Consider the following 27,664-nt stretch of genomic DNA (forward strand, 5'->3'; position numbering starts at 1 on the left):
ACAAGTCTGATCGTAATTCGTAATTAATGTAATTTGGTTACAAAGTATTTTGTAATTGTACTCCATTGCAATTAGAAATTACATTGCAATTTAATTGAATGAAGATCTGAATTATAAATTACAATATGATTGAGTTACAATGTAATTTTATTACTTTGTAATTATAGTTCCTGAAGTAATTCAATTGTAAATATGCACAAGTCTGATCGTAATTCGTAATTAATGTAATTTGATTACAAAGGATTTTGTAATTGTACTCCATTGCAATTACGCATTACATTGTAATTTAATTGAATGGAGATCTGAATTATAAATTGCAATATGATTGAGTTACAATGTAATTGAATTACTTTGCAATTATAGTTCCTGAAGTAATTCAATTGTAAATATGCACAAGTCTGATCGTAATTCGTAATTAATGTAATTTAATTACAAAGTATTTTGTAATTGTACTCCATTGCAATTACGCATTACATTGTAATTTAATTGAATGAAGATCTGAATTATAAATTGCAATATGATTGAGTTACGATGTAATTCAATTACTTTGTAATTATAGTTCCTGTAAGTCAATTGTAATTCTGCACAACTCTGAATGTAAGACATGCTCTTAATATCCGCGAAATATTGCTGTGGAGTTGTATCTGATCTTTGTTTCGTTGCTGCACACACGTAGAAGCTTAATTTTTTATATAAGTTGAGTTTCCAATCGTCGAAGCAACACAATTTTTTTCTAAAATAGTTAGTCTCAGGTATTTCAATTTTTAATAAAAACTGAGGGTCTAACTATCGAATTGCAAGCAGCTTATTTCTTTCCTAAAATACTAAGCATTGAATAGCATAATTTTGATCCCTCTAATTTTATTCCTACATAAGATGACGCTTATTATTTCGCTTATTATTTTTTAAATAAGAAAATCCCTTAGTGAAATCCGTAGTGAAATACCGGTGTGGGTCAGAAATGACTCCGGCATAGGCCTTGAACTCGAGTCCGAGGGTTAATAAGCGCTAAGGGCCAAAATAGTTAGCGCCAAGCATTGAAATATTTAATAGAAGCTACGTCTCCAATCACTGAACTGCAAGCAACATAATTTCATTCTAAAGTGCGATTAGAAAATTGTTAGGACTCTAACAACGGCATCATCCCTCGATTGTGGATTTTTGTGCGTGCTAACGTTTTTCATAGATTATTTACCCCACCAAAAATAAAAAATGTCAACCTTGACCATTTGATTGAACTTCAAGATATTAGCCAAGTTGGCATAAGAGCGTGCTCGAGTCGAAACGAAATGGCTTCTGGCACATTCCGCGGGAGGCGGGATAAACAGTTTCGAACTTGAACGAAACAAGCCTGTAATCACGAGTGTGAATGATCTGTTACGCAAGGATCGCAAGCAGCGGCGAAAGTATGGTACATACAGGAAGCGGCTGCCTATTAAATCGTGAATCGCGAAGCACCGATTCCAGCCTCATCGAGCATCATCTACCGACCGACGCCGATGTGCGTTATCTGTTTGAATTACGTCACTCGCTGTCGAGATATTTACATAATGGATCCTCGGTATCTTGTCCTCTCTCTGTCCACGGCTTTGTTCAAATAGTTCCAGAAGCTATTACCCCTCGATTACGTTTCGAAACAGCCCTGTGATCGCGAAAGAGGATTCCTTGTTAGGCAATCTGCTTGCATCAGTACCAGGATTCTTTTTGATCCTTTCAAAAATTCCGAAAAAGCTATTTTGATTATTTTAAACATTTCTTTCGTTGACTGAACGATCATGCCACCAACAAAATAAGAATTTTGACCGATGCTAGTAAATACTATGGGGTTTCATTTGAGAATTAACCCCTGCAACCTGGAGCAACTTCTGACATAATTGTTTTTAATTTTTTAACGTGCTACCAAGTGACAGTGTAATATACTTCGTTTCCAATTTTTTAGTGTTACCAAGTGGCAATATAATATACGTTGTTTTTAATTTTTTATGTGTTGCCAAACGGCAATATACTCTGCACTGAACGGATAAAAAACGAGTAAATTTTCCCCAGCTCTACCGCAACGAATTATAATAAACATTTCGATTTTTATCCACATTTTTATGAACAAAGTATTATACAAATTTCACCGGGCAATTTACCGAACTTTCCTCAACGCCAAAAACAAGTTCGCTTGCGCAAGAGAAACAGGTACAAAAAATGGCACTTTATCGCCCGAGGATCTCGAGGCGAAATAATACTGCTTGCGCTCGATCTTTTCCAACCTGAAAGTCAGCCCGATCTCCATGTGCACCATACGTTTTGGCACACCCTCAAGCACAATGCTCGCGAATTTTTCCTGCGGAAGCCGAACGTGAAATTTCGCCAGTAAAATGGCCGAGTAAACGGAGAATGTTAGTGACTACGTGGGACGTTAGTTAGACAGACAATCGTTCGCCAAGATTGCGGGACGTTATCAAGATTAACGGAGCGGTTCGCAAGTGCTTGTATCGGGCACGTCCGATCGATCCGAGGGATCGATCGATGGCTGGCAATTGACGATCGACAAAAATCGATGTTTTCCAACGAGGGAAGATGAACCTTTCTCGATCTTTCCTGAAAATCTGAGAATGTTCAGACTAGATGAAAAATTTCTATTTCAAACGAAGCAGTAGAATTTTGTTCTCGTTCTGTCAATTAATGGTAAATATTTTTCAACGGAGAAAGTTGAAATAATTTTTCAACTTTCTGCCATAAATTTTGTTTTTTGTGCATTTCTGCCACAAATGCACAAAATCTGATGAGAAAATTGTATCAATTTTTGACGAGCCAGACAATGAACTGTGGACCACAGAATCGAAGCTTCCGTCTCTCGATCGTCGGGATCGTGGCACGAACAGGTGAGGATGCGCACAGGTGGGAGTAGAGGAGAGACAGGTGTTTGGCAAGAGGTCTCGAACTGCCTCCGAGGATCGGACTCTCCCTTGAAATTTCGCAATCGGCCACCGTCGGACCAACAGAGATTGCAAATACTAGTGCCTGCGCGTTGGCTTCAATTAATATTAGTAATCGCTTAGAAAGGAGTCGCGTGTGATGAAAGATGACACGCGCAATTTTCAGTAGACGTGCTCCGTTTTGTTCGGGAATCGTAAAATCCGCGAATTAGATAAACGATAGTTCTAGCTTATTAACTGCACCCTGTTTTGCAACCTTTTTTACAACAATAATTATACCGTATAAAAATCTTGCTGATGTGGACAGTTCCAAATTGTATATAAAATCTAATTATAATCGTTATCGATCACTGAAACTCTGCTTGGGGAAAAAATGTTTTAATCGTGACGAAATAAAAGAAAACGATGAATTCAATTAACGAATTGTTTAGAATATGGATTCTGATTTGAAAATTACTAAATAAATTGTTATAATTATAAAGTGAAAATATGCAGATATTGCAGCCTCTTTGCAATGCTTCGTTCCGACGCAAAATTAAATCATTCGTTGAGAGTTAATCGTAGCAGGTAGTAATTGCATTGTTTCTCACCTGCGTTCCGAATCGCCGGTTGATATAGATCGATTAAATACTGTGTAACACGTCTAAATCATTACGGTCCAGAGAGCACAGAACCCCGCAGGATTAAAGGTGCCCAATTTCACATTTCAATTTGCATGAATAATTACAGTGATACGTAAATATTGCACTTTATTACCCCGAGTTTTCAATCTGTGCTTCTATCAGATCAGAGTTTCAACAGCTTGCAAATTAAACTTTATTCAAGAGTTCCATATATATTTACGATTTGAAACTATAATAATTCGAAACTGAAAACGCATTTGATACAGCTTGCGTCACTGCAGACTGCAGCCACCGGTGATAAATATCTCGAATTGTTTTTCCATCGTCTGGTGGAAGTGCTATGTCATTCGGTGACATTTTGATCGTAAATTATAATGTTTACCTGTTCTCGTTTGTATTAACTGCAATTTTTCTAATTCGCAGAACGTACTTACGAAGAGTCGCAATTAACCCGAAGCTATTCTACATATTAATTCGTAGGACTCACAAGTCGTACATTTTTTGCCAATAACAAGTTGCTTTATAATTCAAATAATAACATTTCAAATAAATTTGCAACAAATTCGAAAAGCCCACAAAATGTATCAGCACGCGACGAGTTTTCCAATCTTCGACAAATCGTGGACATTCAAAAGGCTGTCAAAATGTTACAAAATTTTTCTCGTGACTGAATCTTCCACAAATTTGAAGATTGAAGCTTTCTCTTTTTAACGAGACCGTAAAAATTGATTTACGATTTCTTCTAACCGTTTTACAGAACAAAAACGAAGAACAAGTTCTCGGATGTCTGCACCTTACACTACCTTAAGATAGACGGTACACTTTTCATTAAAAATTGAATAAAACAACAACAAAAAAACGTAGATCAATTTTTAAGATCTCGGTGTGAAGATAAAGCTTCGATCTTTAAATCCCCGTAGGATTCAGTTCCAAGAAAAATTTTTCGACGTCTCTAGAGGGAATTCAATCGACGAATGTTCAAAGATTGGAAAAATCGCTGTTTGCATAGCGAAATACTTTACGCAGCCATCGCAGAGGGACAGCATGAATTACGAGCGTCCCGGTGATCACTATGCTACCTTGGGAGGCTCGTGGGAGAGGAGGAGACGTTTGCAAAAATGACGGGCCAGCAGAAAACGCACGAATTTTCCCAACGGCCGCACCTGGCCTCAAGTTACAATTCCTCGAAAGGTATTCTATGCTTATGCTATCGCCGGTGTGCAACCGCGGCAAATGTCAAAAAGTCATGGTTCGCGTAGCCGGTGTGTCTTCGCCAAAGAATTTACGAGGCTAGTGACAAATCGCAGCCGCGATTCGCTATTGCTGAGAATCGACTGCGAGCGGAATCCCTCGATAAATGTTTATCCCGGTGCCTCGCATGATATTTGGCTAACGCAACGTCGATTTCCAATCGGCCGAATAAAACTGACCAACAGGCGAGAGCCTTGGCTTATAGACAGCTTGGAAAATTTCGGAGTACTGTCGGAAAAAAATAATAGGGAGCTTCGATGGTGCAGAAATTTTTGCTTTCAATCATTTGCAATCGAATCTCAACAATGACAGATTTCTGTGCACTAATCACAGTAAAATCCTGAATTGCTGCCTACATGCTTTTACCGAAGCTTACGATTCATTAATAATTTTTATTTCCACTTTGAACATCGCCAATGACCAAACTCATGTACTTGTGCATGCGAACCGTGTCGCGACTTAATAAAATTTTGAATAGCAGTCAAAGACTGTTTACTCGTGATTTTATGTCGTGTCAACCAACGAAGATTTCCGTAGAGCAACAATCTATAATATCAGTAGAATATAAACGTAGTTTCATGTAAATTTATTGCTTCGTAATTCCGGATAATTCCCTTATAAATATTTTAAATCGGTAAACAGATCTGTTTTGAACGAATCAAATGTCAGAAATAATGTCTATTTAATCATTATTAACCCGTTGAAGACCCGACAGAAAAAGAATGTCAGAAACGCGTCGTTCGAATATTATGTAATCAATGAAATGACAATGCGACTGAACTCAGAGAAATTAATTAACTTCGCTCATTCGTGGACGTGTCTACCGGCGATCCAGTATTACATAGCAATGGCGGATTAAATCAAACAGAATGGCGTTAGCGGCTAGGATATTTATTCCTCGATTAAATTACTTCTCAGGTGCGTTGTTCCGTAGTGAACAGTCGCGACAAATCCGCACTGGAATAATTAACGGTTAATTGATAACATTGCTTAAGGCTGTTGTCAATTTTCTCGTAACCTGTTTCAAGGTATTCGACTGTGATAATAATACACTCTTGTATTAACCTAATTGTGTTTCGTTGTAATAATAACTTCAGGTGCTGCTCAACTTACAATCTAACAGCATGATATACAAAATTATAAATGTGTGGAAATAATAGAGAATCTTACGGAAAATGTTACTGAAAAATGATTCAATGAAACAACGAAACAAAAATAAGTGAAACTGATCGATCCTTTCTAAAAAATAAAATAGCTTGAAGTTAGTAATTATTTTTCGTGATGAGGTTTCGGATAATCAATAGGCTTGTGTTGCGAAAAAAACCGTCGGCCGGAACCATTGCAATTATTTCAACTATTCTCTTGCAAGTTTTACGATCGGTCGGAAATTTGAAAGGAATGCGAAAAAATGCAACAATCGTGGGAAAAAATTGCGGTTTCACCATTCGAACGAAGGTTGTTGCGCTTTTTGTGAAACATGCGCGCTCCGTTTTCACCTCCGGCCACCCTCCCCGCGATGTTGCAGATGAGAAGCAATCTGTTTAATTAGAGAAATAGCAAGGTAAAAAACCGATTTACCGATCGACATACACGCACGCACTTGCTCGTCTGTCCTTCGACTCCATTCATTCAGCGAAAGAAGCCCAAGAGCGTTAAATTATAGTGGTTCGCGGGCCGAACAACCATAACCGTCGCGTTTCTGCGCCTGTCTGTGATCTAATTCTGCCCCCGAAGGTCTACGATGTTGCTCAAAAACGTCTGAGAAAAGTTGATTAAAATAAACGGTGATTTCCGAGAATATTATAGCACAGATCCACCAAACCCAATTGGGCTTAACTTCACCTTGGAAACCTAGAAATTTATAACTTTTTACTATGTTATCCTGTACATGTTGACGAGAAAATGCGAAAAATGGAAATTTTAAGGCGAGGAATTCACTGATTCAAAAGTTATGCGTGTTTAAAGTCGCGCGACTTTAATACGTTAAGCGCGGAGCTTGTGTCTATGGGTTTTCCGTTCACGCTGCAAGTAACTGCAAGTGTTTGTGCCTAAACAGAAGTCACATTACAGTGTCTTAATTTTAAAATAAATCCTAAGTACAATAGATTTTTTAATTTTACCGTGCAGAATATTTTAGTGAGTGAAAGAAATTGTTGCTTGCTTTTAATTCTCATAAAATTGGGTGTGAAAATCGAAATTGGCATAAAGATGTGTCTACAGTCTATTTATCATAGTCAAATTGTAGAAAACATTACAAGTAAACTAGTTTATGTTTATCATAAGAAATTTTTTAGTAAACGGAAGAAAATTTCCCTTGTATTCAAAATTACAAAATTGCAAAATTAAATTTTGCAACACTACCTTAATTCTAACTGTACAAATCAATTAATAGATCTTATGCTAAATTTCAGATTGCATTTTTTAAAACACCTTCTAAAAAGAACAGGCCACGGAGTCTTCAACTAACTATCTCGTCGAAATCAACAATCTACAATATATTAGCAAACATCACGTCGAAGATGACAACGAATGTAATCGCTGGTGAACAGTAATTAAATGATCAACAAAAGGTGAAACAACAAGTTGTTTTGTGGCAATAGAAGGTGTGTACTCAGATGCCGAGAAAATTATTTAAGTAGAACTAATTATCGTTTTTTCCTCTCTCTCTCTCTCTCTCTCTCTCTCTCTCTCTCACTCTCTCTCTTTCTCTCTTTCTTGACAACAGTTTCAAAGAAACAGAGTTAACGGGAAAAAAGCAGCTCGCATAAAACAAACACTCACAATTTATGAATACGAGCAATCTCCTCTCGCAATTTTCGGAAAAAACAGAATGATCTATGGAGTTGGTCGATTTAAAAAAATCAGTGGAGAGCTTTTTCTGTGGTGATGCATTAGTTTTGCTAATTGCTTCCTGCTTGGTCGATCGAAAATTACGGAAAGATGTTTACGTCAATGCTAGCGTAAAATGCGAGAATTCCATTAACCCCCTCCTTTGATCAGTAATGAAAACCAATACCTTGAACTTAACCGAGAAATAATTAATTAGCATGTTCGGTGTTCAAAATGTCAGCAGTAGTAAATCATTCGCTTTTTACGCAACTGGTGACGTTTATTTTGTTAGAATTCTGCGTGCAATTCAGTGGACAAACTTATTTTAGGAACCCTAAGAATTATCAGCATGAAAACTTAATTATAAAAATCACTATTTTAAAATGTTTACATGTCATTTATATTAAATAGTTTGTCAAGGCGAAGACAAGACTTCCATTTTCGTAGAATTTGCCTCCATTTATTAAACACTAATTGAGCAATATCAAAATTGATCATTTTTAAGATTGATATTTTAAAAAATTGGAAAGTTTGAGATCGTTAATGTAGCTGTTATGTGGATAATAATGATTAAATTGAGGATTTTATGCATTTATATCAAAAATGTGGAAGTGTAATATAAGGCAATAGAAAAATTGAATATTAATTTAAATTTTCATTTTTCTGTTTTTCAAGCTGTCTCATCTTATTAACTCGCTTAATATTTATGGCTTATGATGATGTTCGATATTTATTGCTGAGATGCAACAACGTTCAATTCATTAATTTTGTATTTTTCCACTGCTCGAGAAACAGTTAATAAGTTTATAGAGAGGTGATATAAAATGATCCCGTAGCGATCATGTTCACGCAGTCCGCAGAGGCAGACTGGTTGCGAGGCAGTAGGCGTTTATGCTATCAACAAGAACCTCAGTTATGTCTTACATGTAGACATTAATAGATGATAAACCTCAAATAAAAATATATTATTCCAGTTTATTCATAAAGAATTCATTAAAAAATTAGGTATGAAATTGTATTAAAGGTTTTTGATTGAACTAGTCATATCAAGCATATTATATTTATTTTTATTACTTCATAGTAGCTTAGGAATTAAGCATTGAATTATATTGAATTTTGTAAAATATTTCTCCTTGTGCCTTGTAATTAATAAATTGAATAAATAGAATATTAATTCTATCTAATTTCCTATTGGAAATTGATGGGCTATTGAACATTGAACGGAATTTTAATGAAAGAAAAATAACAACCAACACGTGCACCAAACTTTCCACATTGTTTCGCCATACGTGTTTTTTCCAGGTACGGAATTTCAAATATCCACTTTTGCAATAATCGAATTTTCGATACCATGAATAATGCTTCCCTCGGGCTTCCAACCTGTGCTATCATTATCGCCGATAATGGCAGCAGGGCTCGTAAACATGTACGAACGTTGATCCAGTTCTGTATGTTTCGTGTTTATCATGTTAACTAGATCCTTCGAAATGTCAGTGCCTCGAGACCCACACAGATATCTCGATAAGTATCCAGTTCCCTCATTACCGGCAACAAATGCTCGAACGTTGCAATTCTGCACAACGTGCTTATTGGAAAAAAAATATTGCGCAATATATCCAAAAAATGTAGCCTTTAAGTACGAAATTTTTATTTTAAATGGTCAGTGTTTATATATTTAAGACGATTTATGCCAAAAGTGAAATTCTTGGCACGCAATGATTTAGGAAGAAACATTTCAACTCAGATTCCGAGATTTTCGCGAGAATCGAGCATTGAAGTTTTCGCGAAAACTCGCGACGAACGAGGAGAGTCGGCATGCTTAAAATCACGAAACCGCGACACGAATCAGGCTCTATGAATTTCGCCGGCAATCGAACCATAAATCTCATCCGAGCCGGCGACCTTTCCTCTCTCCATGAAACACGTACGTCAGATTTCCATCGCTCCGAGCCGCGTTTATGCGATTCGGATTGCCGGTTTCGTCGTTTTAATTCCAATCGGGGCCTTCCCCGTCGGTAAAACGGAACGGCAGGATCGTGCTGACACTGTTAACAATGGGACGACGTATGTAAACAATCAGTATCCAGGCGGAACAATGCTTAACACTAGAATCGTCGAGCCTGTCAAAATGGCGGATTTCAGATTTTTTTCTTTTGCAATTCGTGAAGTTATGGAAATATTTCCTTGAGAAATTTTTCAGTTCATTTGTTATTATTATAAACGAATTGAACAACACTGTTTTATTCCAATACAAAAACACTATTCAAAGTCTAAATCAATTTCCGATACAAAGTTCAAATAATTCAGACTAGAGTTGCACAGATTGGAGTAAATCTTTAAGGGATTATGACACAAAATAAAGTATATGTGATGGATAAACTGCGGATTTTTATGCAAAATAAAAATTGTCCGTATCCGTTGCAAGCCATGAGATCCGTATAGATATTTATTTCCGTATTTAACAATTTCAATGGGTTGCAAATAATACAAAAGTATTTTTAGACTGCTTAGATATTTTCACATAATCTATCTATATTTTAGATAAGTGCGTCAAAACGTATACTGAAAGATATTCTGTCCGCAGAGCAAAGCGACTCACTATCATTTGGAAATAGTATGATTTTATTCGTTTTCGTCACCTGACATTTTCCGCGACAGCCTTCGAGCATAACCAAGAGAAATAGCGCAGCGATAAAAGCAACTTTGTTTATTTTTCACTGAATATTTATCGAGCAATTTCAGCGGTCGAATAGCAAACTTACTCCAAGTTTCTCGCTCTCGTTACTATCTTGACAGATTGACATGCCACTTTTCCAGAGAATCCACTTAAAACAGAGATTTCGTTGAAGTCTTAAGGAACGGTTCCACCGAAGTTGCAACAGCAGTATTGAGCAATGATATTCGTGCGCGACCATAAACGTCCTTTTAATTGCACCGCACGAGCGAAGATAACGAGCGATGAGCCGATGATAAAGCAAGATGGGAGAGAAGCTCGCTGGAAGACAAGAGATTTCGAAATTAATCTTTTTTTTTCGGTGGTCAAGGTAAACCGTATTCAAATAAAAGAGATGCTGTACGGGTCGTCGCAAATTGGTCTAATGAATTGCGAACGACTATGGCATTACGCTGCAAGTGCAATGTTTTTCTAATTAAACTAAATGATGACCGATCAGTGATACATTTCGTAGTTTTACGTTGGAACACTCGTTCGTTGTCGAAAAGTTTCTAAAGAAGATACAGGGTGTCCCAAAAATGTTATACATTTTATTAATATAGTTTTATAATTTGCTGATTTAACAGCAATTTACAGGTGATTCAATCTACAATATCGTGGTCGAAATTTTTGAACTCGAGACCAAGTTGGCCAACTGTACGAATTAATTTGTATACGTAATGACAACGTTGGGAAAGAAGAAATTGATACGGTACACTGTCAATTTTATGCATTTAACCGAGAATGCATTTTTATCCTACGTTCGCGATCAAGATTGCCCGCTTTTGTGGAAAACGATCGTTCCTGCGAGTTGGTTAAGGGTTTGCAAAATATAGGATATAGTTTTCAACACGCAGTGAGTGTGCCGTTATTATCCTGTTACAATAGCGCTGTCGACGTAAAATTATCGATTGTGAGAGCGAAACCACCGACTAGCTGAAAAACGAGAGATAATGCAATCTCTTTGTGTTTCTCGTTGCTCCGGGCTATGGTGCCCGAATGATTTGCGAATTTTTAGTCTAACATTAAAAATGTAAGACAGTTAAGTACCAATAGTTTCGTTCACAAATCAGTGAAAATTAGATCTTGTTTCCACGAGGATCGCAATATAAATTGTGAATTTTATGCGAACTTGGTGTTCTATGCGGGCGTTGCAGTCTCCAGGCTCGTGGAAATTCGAGCGTGCGTCCACGAGCCGCCTAATCGAATTTCCGGAATGTTCAGCAAACAATTATAGGACAAATATTAAATTAAAAAATTCAATAAACATTAGACATTGCTGTTTGCACTGAAAATTTTCAGCTGAACCTTCGGGGCGACTCGAAAGCAAAGTACTGCGCACAGAAATTGTAAAAACAGCTCGATTTCATAAAAAATTTATTGAATTTTCAGCACAGAGGAAACTCGACAAAATTTCAACGGAGGTAAATTAAAATGAAAATTGACAGCGTTCGTCGGCGAGCAATGGATCCCATCGCGATCTCACGTGAACGTCTGATTCGCATACTCGTTCGCATACTTCAGCAAAAGTAGTCAACCGGAGGAACCGTATATCCTTGATTCTTTCGCATCGAAAAAGAAATGCAAAACGAAACGGTCTTTGAATTGAAGCTTGCCGGGCCAGTGATCCTGGTATAGTGATCATTCGCAGACTGATCACGTAGATCTCGTAGCAGGATCCCAGACGGAGATTTTAGCTTCCTGATAAACCTTTTTCGGAAGCCTCTTGCGAACTACACACGATAAAATTAACTGAATTTAGAAAATTCGATGCAATCGAACCGCTAGCAATTAATAATTAGATCGCGGATTTTTATGCAAAATAAAATGTCTCGAAGTCAATTGCAGGAAACAGAAATCAAATAAAACTCTTTCTGCTAATAATTTTAATAATTCAAAAATATTGTACCAACACTTTTAATATTTTCATAAATGCATGAAATTAGCAATAAGTTAATAATACTTAATGCCGACGATTAGGTATGTGCAATTTTTTACCCTCTGCTTTTAATGCTACCCCGCGTTAGTGTTAAAATTATTTATGCTTTTCAATTATCTATACCGTTTCGTTGCAATCATAAAAAAGAAGCAGCTACCGGAATCCCCGTCGATCACTCAACATGCCATAATAATGTCTATATAATTACGTCCCGCCTCATTTGTTTATCTATTGCGTCGAAGAATTTCCCGCGTAAAGGTTCTGACGTACAGATCACTCGCAAAAAGAACAATAAACAATCATTGCGCGGCACAACAATCAAACCTTCGAGGAAAACGACAACGAATTATGGTCTACATCGATCAACATTTCAGAGCGACATAAAAATTTGTAAAAAATTCAAAACATTGCGCAAATTTAGTCCATGCGGTGCCGATGATGAAACGATTTTTATTTTTACTGAAAAACGATCTTAATTCTTCCTATTGTCGCGAATATGGACAGTGTATAAAATACCGGGCAAAAAGTTCAATTAAAAATCATAGTGTTTCCTATTCGGGATAAATATTACAAAAAAATAGTGGGTCAAATTCTAAACAGAACATTGTTGCCTATAAACATTGCTCAATTCCTCAGGAATCATCAGAAACACTACAATTTTTAATTCAACGTTACAGTCAAGATTCTTTCGAGAAGATTTTTATCACGTTTAGAACCATTTTTCCGCAATAAAGAAACATTAGATCATTTATGTCTCGTGGAGTATATTTGCATAAAATTGAAAATTTGTTCAGTCCAATTACGGTTGTCAATTAAAAAAGATCTGCTTCAGGGCAGGAATCTCAACAAAATAAAGTATCCTCATTTACGTACGCAAAAGCATACTGAAGAACTTGAACTCGTCGCAAAGAAGATACCACAGCAAGAATCAGTGACAGATCGAATAAAACGTGGATAATTATACTGGTAAAGAAAATCGTCCGAGGAAATGATTCCGATGCAGTTCTATTATGCAAACGACGTGCTCCGGGTAAACAGCTGATGTTAACCCGACCCGAAAAGAAGACGCACACGTGTTACTTAACACAGTGTGACGAGATGGCACGAAAAGTTTCCAGCATCCGGTTACGAAATGCCGTCCACGAGGACGAAACTGGACGTCGCGTCGCGTCGGCCGCGTAACAATAAATCGGACACGTGCTGTGACTGTCTTCTCGCATGACTTCCAGGAAACGTGCTGCCACATCCTCGATCTATCGAAGAAAAAGAAGAACGATCTATGTTTTCTTATATAGATCGAGGCTGGGAGCACACCTCACCTTTACGCTACCACGTTTTCTTCGACTTTTATGCGCTTATTTATCTCAAGCGACATTTGTTCTTCCTGCAATCGGTTTATTCTTCCCGCGTACTTGCACTTTTTTTTATACTACACCGTGATTTCAAAAAAGTATCGTATGCATAAAAAAATGTGAAAGATCGCGAGAACCAATTTTGATCCAGCGGGAACGATGACCATTTGTGTTCGTAGAGTGGCGCGAGCAGGTCGATCATCGGGAACGGACGCGACCATGGACGAGGCCGAAAGGTGAACGGCCGACCAAATTCTCTTCAGGGAATGGCGGGCAACGTCCAAGGTGCCCGTTAAATCCCGATCGCGACCGGTTACAGATCACACGGAAGCTATCTTTCATTCCGGGAGGATTCTTTGACCCCGTCGAGATACCATCGGTATCTCCCAATGATTTCTACATTCTTTTGTTCGAATCGAAGAAAAAACCTTAATTAATACAGCGTCCATATTTCGTTCAAATTTCCTCAGCACCCATCGCTACCTTCCAATAATTTCTACATTTTCTTAATCTCATATTTTTTCGTTCAAATCGAAGAAAAAACCCTAATCCCGTCCATCGTCCGCGGCAACGTTAATTGCACCGTTTTAGATTCACGGAAAGATTCCGTCCCACTTCAAACAAGATGCGTATTCATCAAACAGCGAAAAATGAGAACACAATTTCTCCGGAATCGCTCGCGTTAATTGCGAACATTGTAGACAGACCCGTTCGTTAACGTGGAAACCGTTCCGCTAATTGTAAGTAGTTTGAGTTCACTGATCATCGTACATCGTGGTCGATGGTTTTCTTCTCACTGTTGAAATTCGCGAAGCAAGAGAGCGTCAGTTCCTGACGTATGAAAATTGAAAGGTAATTGTTGAAGGTTTGTTGAACGTCGGCTCGAAGCGGCCATGAAAGTTTGATTGTCATCCTCGATCCTAGGATTAATTGTAGGTTCCAGGTAGAGTGTACAATCGATCTTCGTCTCTTAAAATTGTTTTACGACGCAATGTTTACTGTTTCGTTGTCTGTTTATTTTGTAAAAATTCCCTGTACTAATTGACAACGCAAGAGCTGCGTATTAAGCAATATTTTTAATTTTTTTAAATGGGTTTATTATTTTCTGATCGATCTACTAATTTCTTTCATAAACGCATTAAAACCGCGATAATTACGAATGTTTACTGCCTCTTTGTCCGCTTATTTTACGAACAAAATGTTGACCGCTTCGATGCCCTTTTATTTCATGAATGTAATATTCAGTTTTTTGTTGCCTGTTTATTTTATGCGCGTAATGCTTACTGCTTCGTTGTCCGTTTATTCGATAAACGCAATGTTTACTGCCTCGATGTGTTTTTACTCGATAAAACGTACCGAGCGTCACGCGTACTATGCCCGTAAGTGACCCCTAATCCCTCTGTGGAGCAACAGTTCCTGGACTCTCGTGACGTAGTCTAATTACACGTCGCATCAACCAGTGACGACTGTCGCAAACCGATGGTTTCTGCGACACGGAGACACGCGACCTTCGATAGACTCGATTTTACTCGTCCCCTGTTCCGCGATCGCTAATCAAATTGTATTTCCAGAGCAGGTTCAACGAGAGTGCAAGAAACGTACAAAGTCTACGTGAAATACCTTCCTTATGCACATCATGTTTATCACCATAAATTACATGTCATCGAATTATTTACAATCATCGCTACAGAGTAGGAAGTAACACGGTTAATGCAAAGCAGTCATGATAAAATAGCACACGTGGTTTACTTATGAATTTAATAAAGTCATTCGAAAGTATGTCTACTTTGTACATTTGTGTTGTTCAAAGCGATTTATGCAAATAAATTTAAGATCTCCGGATCTCTGAACTTGTTGATCAAACGCAGATTCAACATTTTTTATAATTATTGCGCCGCTCGAGCGGTTATTTCCCAGTTTTTGTTCATCGAACATGATGTTTGCAAACTCTTGCGTAATAGGGTCACACAAAAAGTGGAACATCTGCTTCCCAGAACAGAAAAACAATTAGATCGTGATCATTTTCGCACCATTTCGCTTAGAATGTCCCAGCAAACAAGAACAAACCTATTTTCAATTCACATTTCTTACAAAAGGGGCATCTCGATCGTTTGCCATTCAAACAAAAACGGATGTGCATCATCATTTTTTTAGTTCTATTTTGTCGAGCCGAAATGCCACATTAAATGTCTATTTTCCATAAATTACAATAAACATCCTTCTACCTAATCGATCTAATTGCATCAGTTTCAGAGAAACGATCATAGATTTAATTTGCATAAAATACATAAATCGATGAAACGAAAAATTTCAAAACTTCCAGGGACCATAACTCTTATAACCAAAAAGAAAAAAGTCATGGAATAACAAGTATTTCATCGACTAAAATCGTATTGTTTACAAATAAGGATTATGAGTAACCGAAAATTTGTTCACTTGTTGGTAAATGTTATCGTTGAGAGAAAATTGAAAAGAGTAGAAAATCTTAGAAGAACTGTTATTCTTAGTCCCTGAAAAATTCTGAACAAGCAGACATAGTGTCTGCATCGTAATCTAATTGTCCTGAAGCGTGCGATTACCGGTCGGTCCACGGATCGAAAGTAATCTCAATCAACTAAGATAGTTTCGGCATCGGTAGCGGTGAAAGTATCTACATCTTAATGGAATTATTGTCGTCGCGGAGCAATTAACAGGCGGCAGCCGACACCATTGACCAGCGTGACACTTTGAAACTTGTTCTCCGAGCGGTTAGTGGAATTCGAGAAATTCCTAGGCTCGTCTGTTTGCACGAGATACTGTTGAACGTTTGCAAGCATCTTCGCTTTTCATTGTATCGAGTCGGAACTCGGTAGGAAATAAAATGGCCTTAATTCGTTGCAACGTCGCGCGGCGGTGCGGAGAGAAAGTACCGACCTATTACACGCCATAGAATGGTACATGAAAATCATGTCGATAAATGAAATAATTATCGTGGCATGAGCCGGTGCTCCGAATACGCGACCATAACTCGCCGGGCGCGATGATTTCAACGCCCGTAACGCGAGATCACTACGCTCAATCGATCTCCTATGTTTTTTCGTCAAGATTGTATTCGTTTAGAGGTGCTGACTATACATTCGGTCCTTTAATCGACAATCTAGAGTTTCCTAAGGAACCAATATTTTTAAAAAATCTCCAAGCACCAAGGATTAAATATAGTCCTCTTCGGTACCATTCAAAGTTCCAAAAATTGGTAGCTTCGCAACCGACTCAAAGATTTCTACGTTGACATATTTATCTCGACCTTCGACCAATTAGTCCACCCTCTACAATTTTCTGAGAAACCTGTTTCCAATATTTTAGGAAATCAACACAGTTCCGACTGCAAATCTTTAAGCGAAATAAAAATTGTGTGATTGTAAGGAACACGAGATCCATGCAGTGCCTCTATTAATAATTTTAATAGGTCAAAAATATAATAATAATGTCATTGAATTCTTCTGATGCTTCGCAGTATTGTATTTTACCAGGAACTCATACAAACTTCCTTCTTCCTAAGAAATTATGAACGACGAAGAAATTCGAATCACTAAAATCGTAACGTAAATCGTAGTACAAGGGTCTAAAGTCCACAACAACCTGTTCGGTACCACTTCGAGTCCCAAAACACTTCGCAACGGGCCCAAAGATTTCTACGCTCGATCATCGTCCCGACCTTCGGACCTGCAGCTGATCCCGAATAGAGAAGAAAATCTAGGCTACGAGAGTCGAGAAGAAAGATAGTAAGAAAGAAGAAGAAGAAAAAGAAGAAGAGAGGACTGTCGTGGTAGAGGCTCCAAGCAACGACCTTGGCCGGAGGGTGTACCGAGCCCGGGAGGTCCCAGACCCCCTCTCTTTCTCTCTGAGCGTGGCTCTCTGTGGAATTAGAACGTGTTAGGGAGGGAGACCTTGACTCCCCGGTGGCTTGGGATTTTCAGGCGATCACTTAAGGCCCACACGCCCCCACCCCGGGGCCTCCTGTCGGCACGGCGGCTTGCTTAACCAATACTTAAACCGCGGTTTCGCTGCGCCGCGGACTATTCACGCAGCATCGGCCGTTGGTCCCGCATTCGGTGCACGTGTCTTCGCGACGAAAGCGTGCACACGCTCCGCAATCGTGATTAGCAATCGAGTGCGCGCGCGATACGTGACAGTGCCTACCCCTTTGGGAACAACCGACGTGTGTGTTCGAACCAGCTGTGCACCCCGACAGGTTCCAAACCGGTGAAACAGCTGCTTAGAACTATCCCAGTGATTAGGATCCACTTGGCAAGGCTGCTGAAGTAAACAGAAGCTTTTTGAGATTGAACTGTTTCTTCAAGGTCCACGTACTTACGCAGAACAAGCTCAGCAACAAATCTGAGACACGGGATCCACCTGGAAGGGCTGCTGTAGCAGATAAACGGAAGCTCTGTGAGATTGAACGGGCTCTTCAGGGTCTACACGAGGTGCAAGCTAGGCGGTACACGATACTTAACAGATTTGTGACAGGGGATTCACCTGGAAAAGCTAGCTGTGCCATCTAGATAGCTCTTCAACATCGAACCGTGTCTTCAGGGTCTTGATTGTTCAGCTACAGACAATCCTAAACAATAGTCTTGGAAAACAACATCCATTTGGAACGAAAGCAGAGGTTCCTACGGAAGACTTTTTCAAGGATGAACAGTTTCTTCAAGGTCCTGGGTTAGAAGCTCTTCGAGATAGAACCGTTGCTTCAGGGTCTTCGCGAGGTGTAATTAGACGTGACAGATCTCAGAGGATCAGCCAGGGAAGATAGCAGAGACAAAATTGAATTGTCTCTTCAAGGTCGAGCAACCTCTTCAAGATCAAATTGTTTTTTCGAGATCGGACTGTTTAGTTGAGATCGGACTGTCTTTTCGCGGTTGAACAGTTTCTTCAAGGTGTCGACGAGGTGCAGGCTACCCGGTGCAAGCTAAACTTCCTCGCGAAAGACTAGCCACGCTATTGAGGCTGACGTCCGCCGGTATTCCGGCGCGGTGAAGTGGCAGGAAGTTTACTTTCGAACGCGGCACCGTTTTCGTTCGACGAAGAGGTAAGTCCCGTTCGAGAGATCGGTTGTTGGGTTGGGATCCACCGGCGCTGACAGATGACCGTCTGCGATCGAGAGAATGAAAGTCGGAACCGGTGGGACACAGTATACGGGGTCTATGATATAGGTCGATCCTGGCCAGCGGCGCCTGTGTTGAACATGACCCGGGTTCAACCGAACATTTTTGTACTATTCGAAGACTTCCGGACGAATTTAATTGAGAACTTGTGTTTGGTTCGTGGGTGGGAGAATCTTTTGGGGATAATTTTAAACCTGTAAAATACCAAATTTTTGGACATTTCGTGGAACTGTCTTGAATTAATAGCAATTTCTAGTGGTGCCACAGAAAGGAGCGCGTAAACGGATGGTGAAATTTCGTTTTTGGGAACCGATTCCTTTTATTGTTCTAAAGTGTTTGGAAAAATTGATGAGGAAAGACGACCGGGTTGTTGCCTTTGAGCCCCGTAAAATTTGCATTCGACCAATGCTTCGGAAAATTTTACCATTGCGCAAACCAATCACGGTAATGCAAGTCGCGAATACAAGGTGGATACGATAATTTCGTGCAACAATTCCTGCATAAAGTTCTGGCAATGAGTTGCTTTGATCCCACACTTCCTCGGGCGTGACCGCATAAAACCGCGCAATACTCGAAGCGGAAACTGTAATTTATTCGCGGATACGGTGCACAATTATTCGCTGAAAAGCGACAGATTGATCGCGGTAGTGTTTCGAGAGCGACGATCCTGTGAAGTTTCTCTGAAAAAAACTGCAGGACCACGGTGATAATATGCTCGAGAGAAGAAACTTTTAGAAACTTCTTAGAAAGTGTTAATACATTTTCAGGAGCGCTTCGATCTGCTGTAACTAGGTGATACTTCGAACCTCGATGCTCACACAAGCATAATTCACCGCGATCCAGCACGATGTTCTTGACAAGCAGCATTCCAGGTCCTCGGCTCAACGGAATCGCGAAAAAGTGAAAACTGGCTCGAAAACCGAGGAATAAAAATGGAAGTTTCTTTAACTAGATGACCAAAATACTCCGAAATCGACGCGTCACGCTTTCGAAACGGCCTCTGTCCTTCGCTCGGAGAGCAAAGTTTCGTTTCAGAACTAACTAAGTTTCACCGATTCTGACCGTTCGCTCGTCTGACCACTGAAGTGTGTATTCCACTCGCGCGCGGAACATCGCGCAAAGTAGAAGACACTGCTAATAGATCAGACGGGCGTGTATGTGAGCCGGCGTAGAACGCGTGGGAGTTTACTTCGGATCTGCCTGCAAGCGAATCTCTAATTTGTCGTTTACCAATGAGACGTGGATCATGATCGATCGGGACCCGTATCGGTGGAAAATTACTGATGTCTTGATTTTCTTCTGTCCTTAATTCGGTGCAACATAATTCTCCCGCGCTTGTCGGTCGAAACCGGTTTACACTTGACAAATTGTTTCTGACAATCAGACGTGTAAAAGGTGATACCGACTGCGTTATCGTTTGAACTCTCGGGGTCGAGTTCTAGGCATATGCCGGAGTCATTTCTGACCCACGCCGATATTTCAGTTTTCTTTCGATATATGGCGATGGCTCGGGACCAGCTTACGTCGTATTTCGGATGAAGAAGAAGAAGAGAGGATAGTGATTTTCCTGAAATTATACATACGGACGGTCGCTCCAATTTATCCCCATCGCGACGGGTCACAAATGACTCCGGCATAGTATACGGAGGGTTAATTCGTTTGGGGCAAGTTAGGTATTTTCTTGGCGGTTTAATGAAACAAATTCTGGGCGTTCAGGATGGATTTTAGACCGTGCGGCTTTTGGATTTGTTGTGGTTCTATTTCTTAGGTGTTTTTAATAGCTTGTTATCCACGATAATTTGTAGGGTATTGTAGGAGATTGTAGAACTGTTTCATTTGGAAGTGTTCTAGTCATTAGGCGGTTTGACTGGAACATTTTTAATGAAATCCCTAAGGTCTGTTGCCAAGTTAGACATCTTAGACGAAGGTCCTAGGGCCTGCAATCATTGCAGACATTTTAGCGAGTTCTCCCGCTAATTTCAGACGTTTTAGATGATGCTCCCAGTGTCCACAATTTGAATGTATCCACAGAACTCTTTCGTTCGCTCAGTAATCGCGCACTTCAGGCTCAACGATCAGGAATGTGTTTCAAAGTCTCCGTGCCCAGAGTCCACAGTCTTTTTCCTGAAAGCACCGTATTTATCAGACACGTTAAGTATAGTGTCTAGAGACCACGAAGGTTCTCGTCGAACACCGTTGGTTCGCGAACCAGCTCCGCCGCCTAAGTAAATCCTATGACCTTCAAACGTCGGAAACGCATGCAGCGCGCGCGAACGCTGCGCGCGAGTGAAATACATACTTCTTCGGCGTGCAGAACCGGGCCCCGACGAAAGTGTTTGCTCCAGCGATTATCGGAGCGCGTTAGAAGCGAGCAGACTTGCTGTGCGCGTTAATTCAACAGCGAGTGCGACAATTAATTCGTTCTTCCTGGAACAATTGACCTGGAATCAAACGAAGAAAACGAAAATAACTGAGAATAAGTTTTCATTTTTAACTTCCTTGAATATTTAGCTATGGAACGTTAGGTTTTATTGGTTTAATCGCGAAACTGTGAGTTTAGGTTCTCATGAAGCGAAATTAATTCAGACGGTAGTTTGAATTAAAGAAAGAGAATGTAGGAAATAAATTGCTGCGTTTTGCAGGGTCCCTTGAGGACATTACTGTGCCACTTTTCAACCATGCTACTGCCAGATTATGTACTCTTGTTGATTATTAATTCGGAGATCGTTTGCAGAACGACGAGACTGAATTATATAAAATGTTGGTTGTTAAAGTATTATATTCGATTGTACGAAAAATTGATAGGACGTTAGCAAAAGAAAAATATCAAGCGATTTTACATAGTTCCTTTTGCAACAAACAAACGTAGTTTCCCGAGTACGTATTGCAAAATACTTGTAGCTTGTTATGTAATTCATTAGCAATTAATCTTTTGCCTCGCATCGGTCTCTACAGAAATAATAATAGTCTGGCAAACTATAATGTACACAAGCTAACGATTGAGGACAATTTCGACATAAATTGATTTTTCCATGCACAAATCCGACAAACGAGTCGTGCATTGAGAAACAGTCTTGAAATCAATTGTGTGGAACAATGAATTGCGGTTAAAAATAGTGCGAAAATGGCCAGAAATGACGAATACCAACGAAGGCTGAATTTTTGCGGTGAAATGACATAATCGAACGATCGCGATTTACGGTGGAACGAATCGGCTCGCGGTCGGCAGGCTCGTTCTGCTAACATCGTTCTTGCGAAACGTGTTTTATGGTTTTACATGCGCGGACGCGATGGGGGAAAATTTATGGAAAACTGTGGCACGTTCGAATCTGTCATTCCTTTTCGTAGAAGTGTGTCGCATACATATCCCCGAGCGAAAAATCGGATGAATGAACGCGCGGTTTCGCAATCGATTAGCCCGTTACAATTTGCACGCTATCGGGAACACGTTTCGTTATCAGAGTTCCGTTGCCGGTGCATCGTCTTTGTGTCTTCCGAGATTTGCATTAAGGAGAAATTCGCTTTCGCGCTGATACGTCGGAATGCGACCGGAGCAACTGTGCGGCAGGTTCTTGCGACGATCGGTGCGCGAGAAACACGCGCTTTTTGTGCAACGGTGATCGTACGATTCATCAGCTGCTCTGATCCATCGATCTTCTACACTCTTTCTTTGATAGTCGGTAACACTACTTTTCCGGACTGCGCTTGCCGGACCATTGGATTGCTCGATCTTGGAGGATTTTATGCGTTCACCGTGGGTGATCGAATTATTGAAATTGCGGAAGAAAACATTTCTCAATTGTTGCGATGGATAATGGTGTCCTGTTTCTTGTAATTGATGCAGAAAATATTTGTCTAACAGATTCGCAGTGTTGTCTGTGTCATTGAAGATATTTATGCGTTTAGAGCATGTAAGAATTTGAACTATACGGGAAAACACGCATTCCAACAATAGTTTATAACATTCGTGATAGTTAGTAGCACGAGAAATCCTCTGGTTGATGGAAGAAATTTTTCCCATAGCCTGATCGCTCTTAAATGGGAATTTAGTATACAGTTGCACTCGGAATTGATCGCTGCATATTTTAGTGTAAATCGAAATTTTTGTGTTATTTTATAGCATTGGCAATTATTCAGAGGGCTATTTCGCAGTGTAAAAAATTTTGTAGGTATTTCTAGAGGCAAAAAAATTTTTCTTCGAAGAATAAACATTACAGGTTATTCAGATTTAATAAATTCCTCTTTTTTGTATTTCTTTTTAATCTTGTGACACTACTTCCTTTCTTATCAACAAATGTGTGATTACTAAAAGTTGATTGAATATGTTCGGATGATTCAATGGTTCGTTTTAGGTATAATTAGGTGGAATAGTTTTACTTTAATCGATATGAGCAGAAGTTACTTCTGTTTACTGACTTCAGCGCGTGTCCGCTGCTATATTAAAAAAGTCGAACCGGTTAATCGAGGTTCTACCACACTAAATTACTTTTCCGGTGTGTTCACACACGTTCCGAACGTTTTCTGTCAAGTTTGCCATAAATGTCATTATCACGTTGACTGTCACCGATACGAATAAAGCTGTCAAATCGCTTACAACGAAATCCAACGCCACCGTACCGAACAATTCTTGCCATTACTATCAACAGTAAGATTTCTACTGTGAAAAAATTGAAATACGAAGTTCGAAGTTATATTTACATCTACAAAAAATATCAGAAGTTTCGGTGTACCCCTTTAATCAAACTGAATTGAATTTTCATATCCTGTTCTATGAAATTACTTCCAGTTGTTACATTAACATTTCCACGTTCAAAACATTCAGATACAACGCTGGAAAGTATACATCTATTTGACCTCATCTATTTGACATCATTTTGACCTAATGATTATCTGTCAAAAAAAAATTGTTAAACTGCACCTAGTTTTTGAAAACTTTAAGTTAATTTAGGGCAAGATTTTCTGGATGATTTTTCTCTCAAAATCCCCAGTTATTCGGAGTTTTATTTTTGCGTCGGAAATGTAGCATCGAAAACGACCGACGATTGTGGTTCGCGAATCATTCTATGGAATTAATCGCAACGCAAACAAATTGCAACGTCGATGCGGCGCAGCTGCTTGCGAAGGCAATCGGCAGAACGCGAACGCGCGTCATCAACGCGGTGATATAATAAAGGTTTTTAATTGCTGTTCCATTTCGCGTTTGGCTCGCAAGTTTCGCTGAAATTGAGATTTCAGCAGCGCGCGGGTTGCGACAGCCGAGACGCCGCGCCGTTGCGGCGCTTCCTTTTGCGAAAAATGTTACTTCAGAAGCATTTGGCTGTTCGTTTTTAATTAGCCAATTGCGTTCCGTGACGGCTGCGCTTTTGCTTTCAACCGATCGTATCTCGCGCTGCTGAGAATACAGGAACAGTTTGTTAGATCGAATCTGACCAAATTGGTACGCCGGCGACGAAATCGCCTAACTGCGCAACCACCGAGCATGTTACTTCTGTCGATAGAATGTTTCTCTGATCATTTCGTTTCTGTGAGCAACAATCCTATTACCATCTTTTCTTTCGAATACTTTCGATCCTTCTTCAACACTGAAAATTAGAGAAATTAGGTAAAATCAGAGCAGTTTGTTTGACGAAACAGAAACCGGGAAGTCGTGATTTGCGATTTTATTTGTTTATTTGTTGACTTTCACGTCCAGATTTCCCAAAATCCTCGTCAAATCCGCTAATTTTACAGCGTCGCATCGTTTCGCGGTAGTCTCCGCGCTAACGGTTGCATATCTTCCGATCGAGTTCCTGCTTTTCTCTCTACAAATCAGAAAAACAATGTGTCGGACAATAATGGTTCCGCTCGGAACTTTCGACGGACCCTCGTCAAAGTAAAACAGGCCGCGCGCGGCAGCAGCTGCGACTCATTCGCGCGTATACAAATCCGCTTCGAAATTGTATGCACAGACAGAAAGCGACGTAAAATCGCCGCTGCTTTCTCACCGGTCCAATAACGAAACCGTGCGCGCGAAACCGTTTTCCAGCGAATCTTTTTGCAGATTCCGCGAGACCTAGACACTCGAAGAAGCGTTTTAACGACGTCGCATTTCATCCTTCGACGGGAAACGGGCGTGCCTTTTCTTCCCCACGCATTTTGTCGTCGCCGGTCTACATTGTTCCGAATCTTGTCGTCGTAAATGTGTTTTGCGTCGAGCGACGATAATTGCGTAGCCGCTAGAAAATCGTTTCGGATGCTGGGGATAAATGGTAAAACGCCCGGCGATCGTGAATGTTTCTGGTGTAGCGAGATCGGCCGTGGAAAAAGAATCGGCTCACCAGGTTTTTCGTGAGCGAGAAAGCGAGCTCTTAAATGCAACAATGTTCGCTATGCAAATCGGTATGTACTGTAAGGAGATTGAACAGTGGTACTGTCGCCAGATCAGGACTTGTTCCTCCACTCTAACCTCCCCTTCCACCGAGCTATTCCCCCACGCTTCCGCCGCAACCCGGTCACGTGACGCCTGTCCGGTACTGGCAGAGAGAGAGGGTAATTTTTTCCCCTCGATTCGTGCTCCCTCCCCTCATCTGGCGACACTGATATCGCGTAGCTACTTTAAAATTGAACAATGAATTTTTTGAAAAACATATAAACAATATTCTGCACGTTAAATTCTAGAGTTACAGTCTCTTTGTATGTATAAAGCAGAAACCATTGAAGTTAATCATTTCGAGAGAAGTACGAGAAATGAAAAAGAGAAGAATGTTCATTTTCGTTGACACAGCCCATGGTCAAGGTTAATGATGGTCCCATAAGGACTCATTAGCGTAATCGTGCTCGACAATTTCTCACGGAATCGTCAAAATGTTAGGAGAAACTTTGCCCCTCGACCAGCTGATTCTGTAATCCGCGAGAGACGCAGCATGTGAAAGCGTTATGCAACTTTGTCGACGAAATACAACGTTCTGGGGCAAGGTTGATGGACCGTGTTCACGGTCAGGCCTCTATATTGACCTGTACAGAAATAACTATTGGAAAACGGAAAAGAATATTTATCGTAATGTCATCCGTGAAAATAGTTCCTATCAACATTCTCGAATGCTTAATGGAAAATTTCAGAAATTTTATCGTAAATATTTCTTAATTTTATAATTGACCCGTGCAGTCTAGAGTACAATCTATCCACTATTGACGAAAAAAGACACCGTTTTCAGGAAATAAAATTGATTCACGGTTCACTGATCAAAAAAAAAAAAAAGATCTTGGAGAGATAAAATCGATTCAGTTCTCTCTGAATGAAATTTTAAAAGCAAAACAGATCGCCGAGGATAAAGTCTATCTGAAAATCAATATTTTCGAAAATGCCAAAAGAAAGTGCATCCAAATAGACGAGCAAGGATTAAGAAATCCAGCTGAACATGAGCAAGTGATGTTTTCAGGAATTGATCGATCAAACACCTCTGCCGATTGCTGAACCGCGAACATTCTGATGCAACAACGAATAAAATAAAGGATACCTCCTCCCCCCTCCCTTTTTTCCAACGATAAAATCGAAGGCGCACGACGCCGAAACACTTTCGAACGAGAGCAGAAAAAGCGTGAGCGAAGCGTGACGCACCTGTTAGGAAGTATTCAGTGCGAAGTATTCAGGGACAGCCGTGAAAAGTTCAAACGGAATCGCCGGGAACGAACGAACGAACGTGCCGCGGACTTACGTAACCTACAGGCAGAAATTCCGCGTACGAAATGTAAACAAACGGAGACGAAGAGATTCGCGAGCTTGCGCAAACCATAAGCATCCTTGGGCTGTCTCGTCCTTGTCCGACCTACTTTTAAACAGGAGCAAATGATCCTTTTAGCGCGTCGAATATGAGGAAACCGTGTCCTCAAGGTGAAACTTTGGGTGTTCAAAGGTGATGTTTCAGTGACGTCCAAAGGCCCCATTAAACGTATGTTTTATTCTTATTTAGGCGTTTCGTGTGGCCATTAAAAAAGCGTTTAGTGGTCCAAGGACGTGCTCGAAACACTTGAGGTGATTAGACGCTTTGTGTTATGAAACTTCTGTTGGCAGTTGAGCCACTCGTTCGTCAAATCGACTAAGTACAATGAGAAAAGACACAGCTGAGAATATTGACGAAATAGTACACGCTCATTTTTTAATTCTATGATATTAACTCTGTGCTCTAGCATTTTATTTATATCTAGACTGCAGATCTTTATACAAAATAAAAAATGTTTGCATTGATTCCAAGACACAGGAGCGAAATAAAAATTTCTTTCTTCTTTTAATTATTTTATTAAGCTAAAACCAATACGCTGGTGCCCTTAAATCTTTTTAATATGTCCACTACTTTAAATTGCGTTTACCCATTTTTGTCATAAACGCATAAAATCCGCAGTCTATTTATATCTATTGCAATGCTAAAAACTTCCAATTAAGGGGGCCGGCAGGGTTTGAAATCCATATGCTTATGCATGGGTCAAAACCTTTTCAAACTATCGCTTCAATATTGCAATGAGCAGTTTAAAAGTGGTCACTTGTGTTTCCTAAAAGTCCGATTTATGTCTGTATAGAGCCCAAATTTCGAATTTCTACCTCATCGGGGAGTAATTAACAATATTCGGCAGAAAATTCGAATTCTGAAGCAAGTATGACGTCACAAGATGGCTCTCTGCCGCTGAGAGATTCTCTTAATTTCGCGAGATTTATTTAAGACGTAAAATGTCTAGAAAAAAGGCACAGGATAACATAGCGTGACAGTCAAGGCCAAATGCCTGCCGGCCCCCTTAAGGACTATAAAGGGATCATTTCGTAATTAAAACACGGTGACACACTTCTTAGGAAACTTTCGTAAGGCTCTAAGAAATTCGATGAAAATGAAAGCCGAAAAGTGATAATCGTTT

At 39.8% G+C, this 27,664-nt stretch overlaps 2 protein-coding genes across 2 annotated transcripts in view; one reads left to right on the plus strand and one right to left on the minus strand.

Annotated features, from left to right (window-relative positions):
* The window catches only part of Sit (stuck in traffic), an 87,673-nt gene that overhangs the window by 34,041 nt on the left and 25,968 nt on the right, over positions 1–27,664 (minus strand). The gene's annotated exons all lie outside the window — the stretch shown is intronic.
* LOC143353232 (very long chain fatty acid elongase AAEL008004) overlaps positions 17,687–27,664 on the plus strand; it is a 36,879-nt gene continuing 26,901 nt past the window's right edge. Inside the window, exon 1 of the mRNA XM_076786395.1 lies at positions 17,687–18,705. The gene's annotated coding sequence lies outside the window, so the exon portion shown is untranslated. The remainder of the gene's footprint in view (positions 18,706–27,664) is intronic.

This window comes from Halictus rubicundus, chromosome 4, assembly GCF_050948215.1.
Source record: "Halictus rubicundus isolate RS-2024b chromosome 4, iyHalRubi1_principal, whole genome shotgun sequence".
Lineage (NCBI taxonomy): Eukaryota > Metazoa > Arthropoda > Insecta > Hymenoptera > Halictidae > Halictus > Halictus rubicundus.